Here is a 6,087-nt window from a genome sequence, read left to right as displayed (position 1 = left end):
AAATAAAACAGAGAATATCATAATGCCTCTGTATCGCTCCATAGTGCAACCTCATCTTGAGTACTGTGTGCAGTTCTCATCACCACATCTCAAAATATATATAGTAGAATTAGAAAAGGTAAGAGAATGGCAACCAAAATTATAAAGGGGATGGAACAATTCCCCTATGAAGAAAGGCTAAAGAGGTTAGGACTCTTCAGCTTGGAGAAGAGCTGGCTGATGGAAGATATGATAGATGTCTATAAAATAATGAGTAGAGTGGAACGAGTAAATGTTAATCCATTGTTTGCTTTTTTTTAAAAGTACAAAGACCAGGGGACATACAATGAAGTTACTAGGTAATACATTTAAAACCAATAAGAGAAAACATTTTTTTACTCAATGCATAATTAAGCTCTGGAATTTGTTGCCAGAGAAAGCTATTAGGGTAGCTGCATTTAAAAAAGGTTTGGACAAGTATCTGGAGGAAAAGTCCATAAACCATTATTAAGCTAGACTTGGTAAAAGCCACTTCTTATCTCTGGGATAAGCAGATTGGAATCTATCTACCCCTTGAGATCCTTGGCCACAGTTGGAAACAGGATGCTGGTCTTGATGGACCTTTGGTCTGACCCATAAGAACATAAGAAATTGCCCTGCTGGGTCAGACCTGTTGCGACCATCGCTGCCCTACGTCTCCACTCCGCCCTCCTCACCTCCTTGGCGACTCCCTCTTGCTCAAGTGGAAGGTTGGCTGCTGCGGCGTCCTTCGGCCGTCTTCCTCCGGTGTCTCCGGAGCGGCTCGACGCTGCAATCTGCCTTGTATCACAAGGACCTAAGGGCGCGCGCACGGCCCCGACTGATGTACCAGCAATGGCGCGAACCTCAGGGGCATCTCCCTGAGATGACATCAGCAGTATTGGATATATAAATCGCTAACTAATCGAGTTAGCAAGGATTCGTTCTACGCTACTCTGCCTCCTCGGACTTACCAGGGGTACCTGCTCCTTGGGGACCTCGCTCTCTCTTTGTTTTTCAGGTCACAGTCTGGAATCAGTACTCACTCCTCAAGGGCCCATGTTCCTAGACTGGTTGCTGAATACTTATTCTGCCTGGAAGTCATCGCTGCTTGCTACACCAGTGAGTTGCCATCTCTCTCTCAGAGCTTTCCCTGGAACCAGGGCCTAACTCATTCCAACACCTGGACTACTTTTAGAGACTATTGTGTGAGTGTTACCATCAAGGTTCTGTTCCTGAACTCTGCATACTCTGCCTACTATCTATATTCAGTTTCTCTACAGCTCAGTTATCCAGGATCGCGGTTCCAGTACCTGAGGGACTACAGCCCTGCCGGGCACTTCCAGCTCACTACTGCCACCTCTGGTGGTTCAAAATACTGTTTAATAAAAGAACTAGGGTGTGTCTGTCTCCAAACTCTGAGCCTGACCAGTGGTCCCTCTCGGGATCTTCCCCCGGGGGCGTGGTCATCTGTCACCGGCCCAAGGATCCACCCACAAGTACCTCAAACACCAAGACCAAGGGTCCATCAAGCCCAGTATCCTGTTTCCAACAGAGGCCAAACCAGGCCACAAGAACCTGGCAAGTACCCAAGTAAGGCAAGTTTTATGTTCTTATTCCTAACCTACATTATGTCTGTCTTTTCTCATTCAACCAAATGGTAACAGAAGAAACATAAGAAAGGCCATACTGGGCCAGACCAGAGGTCTCTCAAGTCCAGCATCCTGTCTCTGACAATGGCCCATCCAGGTAAGTACCCAGCAAGATCCCAGTAAATAGATCTCAATCCTTCTTGCTCATAACTAGGGATAAGCAGTAGCTTTCCCAAGATTACATGGCTAATAATGGTTTGTCAGAACCCTTTTTAAACCCAGCTATGCTGCTTTTACCACCTGCTATAGCAACAAATTCCACAGTTTATCTGTGCACTGAGTGAAAAAAAATTCTTTCTCCAATTTGTTTTAATTATGCTATCTATTAACTTCATGGAGATCATGATATGTCTAGGTGAAGTGTAGCAGCACCTCCTGTGAGTGAAAGTTGGATGAGGCTTGTGTCACAGCTACTTTAAAAAATGCTCTTTGGTTGCCTGCTTGTTGTTGCCATAAGATTAATTCTTTGTACTTCTCTCCAGATGTGGTAAGACCTATTTCAGTATAAAACCAAGCCCCCAACTAATCTGCTTAAAAGAAACTAGCCTGTTCTTGTTATGAAAGTCATAATTAATTCATTCTGTTTCTGTGACTTTAATAAACAATGACTCCTCCCATGACCTTATATCTCTTCCATTCTTCATTTCTGATCTCTGTTATGGATTTTATACATTGGTTGTGCCTTCTGTACACTTGCATTACTTATTTTAATTGTCTTGATTACTGGGATCAAATCAAAATGAATTTATACTGCAAAAACCCTCCAAAACCATTGTGCATTTTAAAATCCAACTTACAAACTCCAGAATTCAAAGAAAAGGACATCTCTCTTCCCTCTATCCCTGTTGACCATTACAGCTAAACCAAAACCATAGTTTCACTCATAGTTGAATCATTAGGGAAAAATATATAAATTTTATTTGAGTTGGCAAAAGTTTATACATTCAATTTCCATTGCTATAATCATTTGTATTCCTCTCCGCCATATCTTAAGGAATGAAGATAATGTTAGACACAGGCCAGTTATTAGCTCATAGTGATTATGATCCAGGGAGTGCTATGGTCCAATCCAAGTATTTTGAGGCACATTCATGTTTTTCGGTTGATTGTGGTGTTTTATTTTGGGGTTTTTTTTAACTTTTTGGATTGTGATCCAAATTATCTTTTCATGAAAATATTGTTCAATCCCTAAAAAACTAATAACACCAACTGGAAATCTAGGATTTGGGGGGGTGGGGAAGCAGGATGGAAGTTTCAATTATTTTAATGAAAAATGCCAATAGAGGATTAGGATCCAAGGGTAGGAACAAGCCCAGAATTGCCTGGATTGTGATCAATACAAAATTAAAGTCTGGAAAATAACCTCAGATATAATAACCTGAGAGTAATGAACTTCCCTAAGTGCAAGCTAATATCACCAAAGGAACAGTTTGCAAAATATCTCCGAGAAATAGTGGGCAACTCACCACTTGGAAACAACAATATTACGAATGCATATTTTCTACCTGAGATACTCAGAGAGGTGAAACAGCTATTGAGAGCGGGGGAAACTGAGTTGAGTGCTCTACATCACCATCGCGACGTTAAGATTTGACCGGGTTTTTAGAAACATCACAAGAAGAGCAAATAGAGAGAAGAGGAGTGTTGCTATTAAAATTTTTATTTCCTGGAGAAAGAGACAACGTACTCAAAAGATTCTTCCGTAATAGAAACAAACTTTACTTAGGTGAAAGAATCTACCTTATAAATGGGCTCTGACCGACGGCCCGCAAATGCGCAGTAGAGAGCAGCTCTACCGCGCATGTGCGGGCGAGCACGTCGGTCAGAGCCGTGCGTGCCCGAAAAAAAAAATGGCGGTGGGGCCGCAGCAGCGGCGGTGAAAAGCAGGAGCGGCGGCGGCTGCGAAGCAGGAGTGGGAGGCGCAGTAGCGGCGGCAGCAGCGACGAAAAAATGGCGGTGGGGCCGCAGGAGCTGCGGTGAAAAGCAGGAGCGGCGGCGGCCGCGAAGCAGGAGTGGGAGGAGCAGGAGTGGGAGGAGAAGCAGCGCGCGCGAGTAATAGCCCCCGAGATCTGCCGGCAGGAGCGGGAGGAGAAGTAGCAGCGCCGTGCGCGCGCGGGAGGGACCCCCCCCCCCGAGATCTGCCGGTTGTGGATGATCTTAAAGGGGAGGGGATTGAGAGAGGGGGAGTGACTGAGGAGAGGGAGGGGAAGGTGAGAGGGAGGGAGGGAGGTGAGAGGGAGGGAAGGCAAGAGAGAGAGGGAGGTGAGAGGGAGGGAAGGTGAGAGAGAGGGGGAGGGAGGTGTGAGGGGGAGGGAAGTGTGAGGGGGGGGGAGGTGTGAGAGAGAGAGGGGGAGGGAGGTGAGAGAGGGAGGGGGGTGAGGGGGAGGGAGGGAAGGTGAGGGAGGGAAGGGGAGAGGAGAGGAGAGGGAGAGGGAGGGGGAAGGTGAGAGAGAGGGAAGTGAGAGGGAGGGGGGAGAGAGTAAAGGAGGAGGGAGAATGAGGGGGAGGGAGTGGGAAGGAAAAGGACCGAGCCCGTTGTTACGGGCTTAACGGCTAGTATGGATATATCCGGACATTATAAGAGTAACTCTATTACGCAGAAAAAAATGTCTCTCTCTTTGTCCAAGAGCCCGTTTTACTGGGTGCTCAAATATTGATAAAGTTTCCCTGTAAATGTGTATTAACAATGGATAATAACAGATATATTTTTATGGAGCCCGAACAGCTGGAAATATTTTTTAATTCAAGAAATGAATCTAGGTTAGGCTCAGTTGATGAATGCGGTACATAATAGTAACCCTGTAACGTCCTTTATTTCATAGAGGATTGAATTCAGAATACAGTAGTATTTGGTTAGTATTGCTCCACTTTCTGTTCGTTCTCCCTAAATTTCATGGTAAATAAGTTAAGGAGTAAAAAGAGTAATATAGTTTTTGGTATGGGATAAAACCATGGAAAAGAATGATTTAAAAAGTTCTACTTTGATTTATTGCTCATTTATTTCCCTTTTTTTCCTTAAAGAAATATAAATGTTTACACCTTCTGGTATAAGGCGTGTAATAATGCTTTATGTAATTGTTTAAGAATTCAAAAAAGAGATTAAAACAAAAAAAGCTGATGCATTTAGATAATTCCTTCTTTAAGAAAAGAAAATATGAAGGTTTTTACATTGGACTCCTCCCAGTGAAGATCAACTTTGGCCTTAGATTGTTGGTTATTCTGGACCAGAAATTCTTGTTATACAGATTTCACATACCCAGTCAATGTGTTCAACTCTACCATCTGGAACATCTGTCAGGGAATTAGCATAGAGGTCTGCATTCATTTTTAATGAAAAAATGCAAACACTCACATTTCCTTTCATTTAAAAATGAAACAAAAAAATTAATCTCAGAACTGTGTTTTCTTCACTGACTTTCATTTGAGAAAGTCAATAAAAAGATCCTAACACGTGAAATTTCACATCCCCCACCCACTGCTTTTCCCCAGTCTAAGCTTACCCCTTCCACAGGGGTTTCTGATATAGAAAGGGGCAAAAGCGATTCCCCAATTGATACTGTCCTGCTAGCTCCCAGTTCGAAAATGGCACCAATCAACCGGGTGCCATTTTGTTGAATGACTATGTGCTCTGTGGCTCTACAACAAAATGACACTGGCCAGCCCTGAGATTGGCGCCATTTTGTTGTATATCGCTGTGCTCTGAGGCTCTACAACAAAATGACGCTGGCCAGCCCTGAGATTGGCGCCATTTTATTGTATATCGCTGTGCTCTGTGGCTCTAAAACAAAATGACGCTGGCCAGCCCTGAGATTGGCGCCATTTTATTGCATATCGCTGTGCTCTGTGGCTCTACAACAAAATGACACTGGCCAGCCCTGAGATTGGCGCCATTTTGTTGTATATCGCTGTGCTCTGTGGCTCTACAACAAAATGACGCTGGTCAGCCCTGAGATTGGCGCCATTTTATTGCATATCGCTGTGCTCTGTGGCTCTACAACAAAATGACGCTGGCCAGCCCTGATTGGCGCCATTTTGTTGTATATCGCTGTGCTCTGAGGCTGTACAACAAAATGACGCTGGCCAGCCCTGAGATTGGCGCCATTTGTTGTATATCGCTGTGCTCTGTGGCTCTACAACAAAATGACGCTGGCCAGCCCTGAGGTTGGCGCCATTTTGTTGTATATATCTGTGCTCTGAGGCTGTACAACAAAATGACGCTGGCCAGCCCTGAGATTGGCGCCATTTGTTGTACATCGCTGTGCTCTGATGCTGTACAACAAAATGGCGCCAACCAGCAACATTTTCAAATCATAAGCCAGCAGTGGGGAAGTGGCTGGGGATCAGTGAAGGGGGGGCGGTTGAGGGGGGGGGTTTAAGGGGTGAGAACATCTTTTTGTTTTCTTCTTTTAGAAGCAGCTTAATTTAATGTTTATTTTGG

The sequence above is a fragment of the Rhinatrema bivittatum genome, chromosome 8 (assembly GCF_901001135.1).
Source record: "Rhinatrema bivittatum chromosome 8, aRhiBiv1.1, whole genome shotgun sequence".
Lineage (NCBI taxonomy): Eukaryota > Metazoa > Chordata > Amphibia > Gymnophiona > Rhinatrematidae > Rhinatrema > Rhinatrema bivittatum.
Note: the sequence above shows the minus strand (reverse complement) of the source record.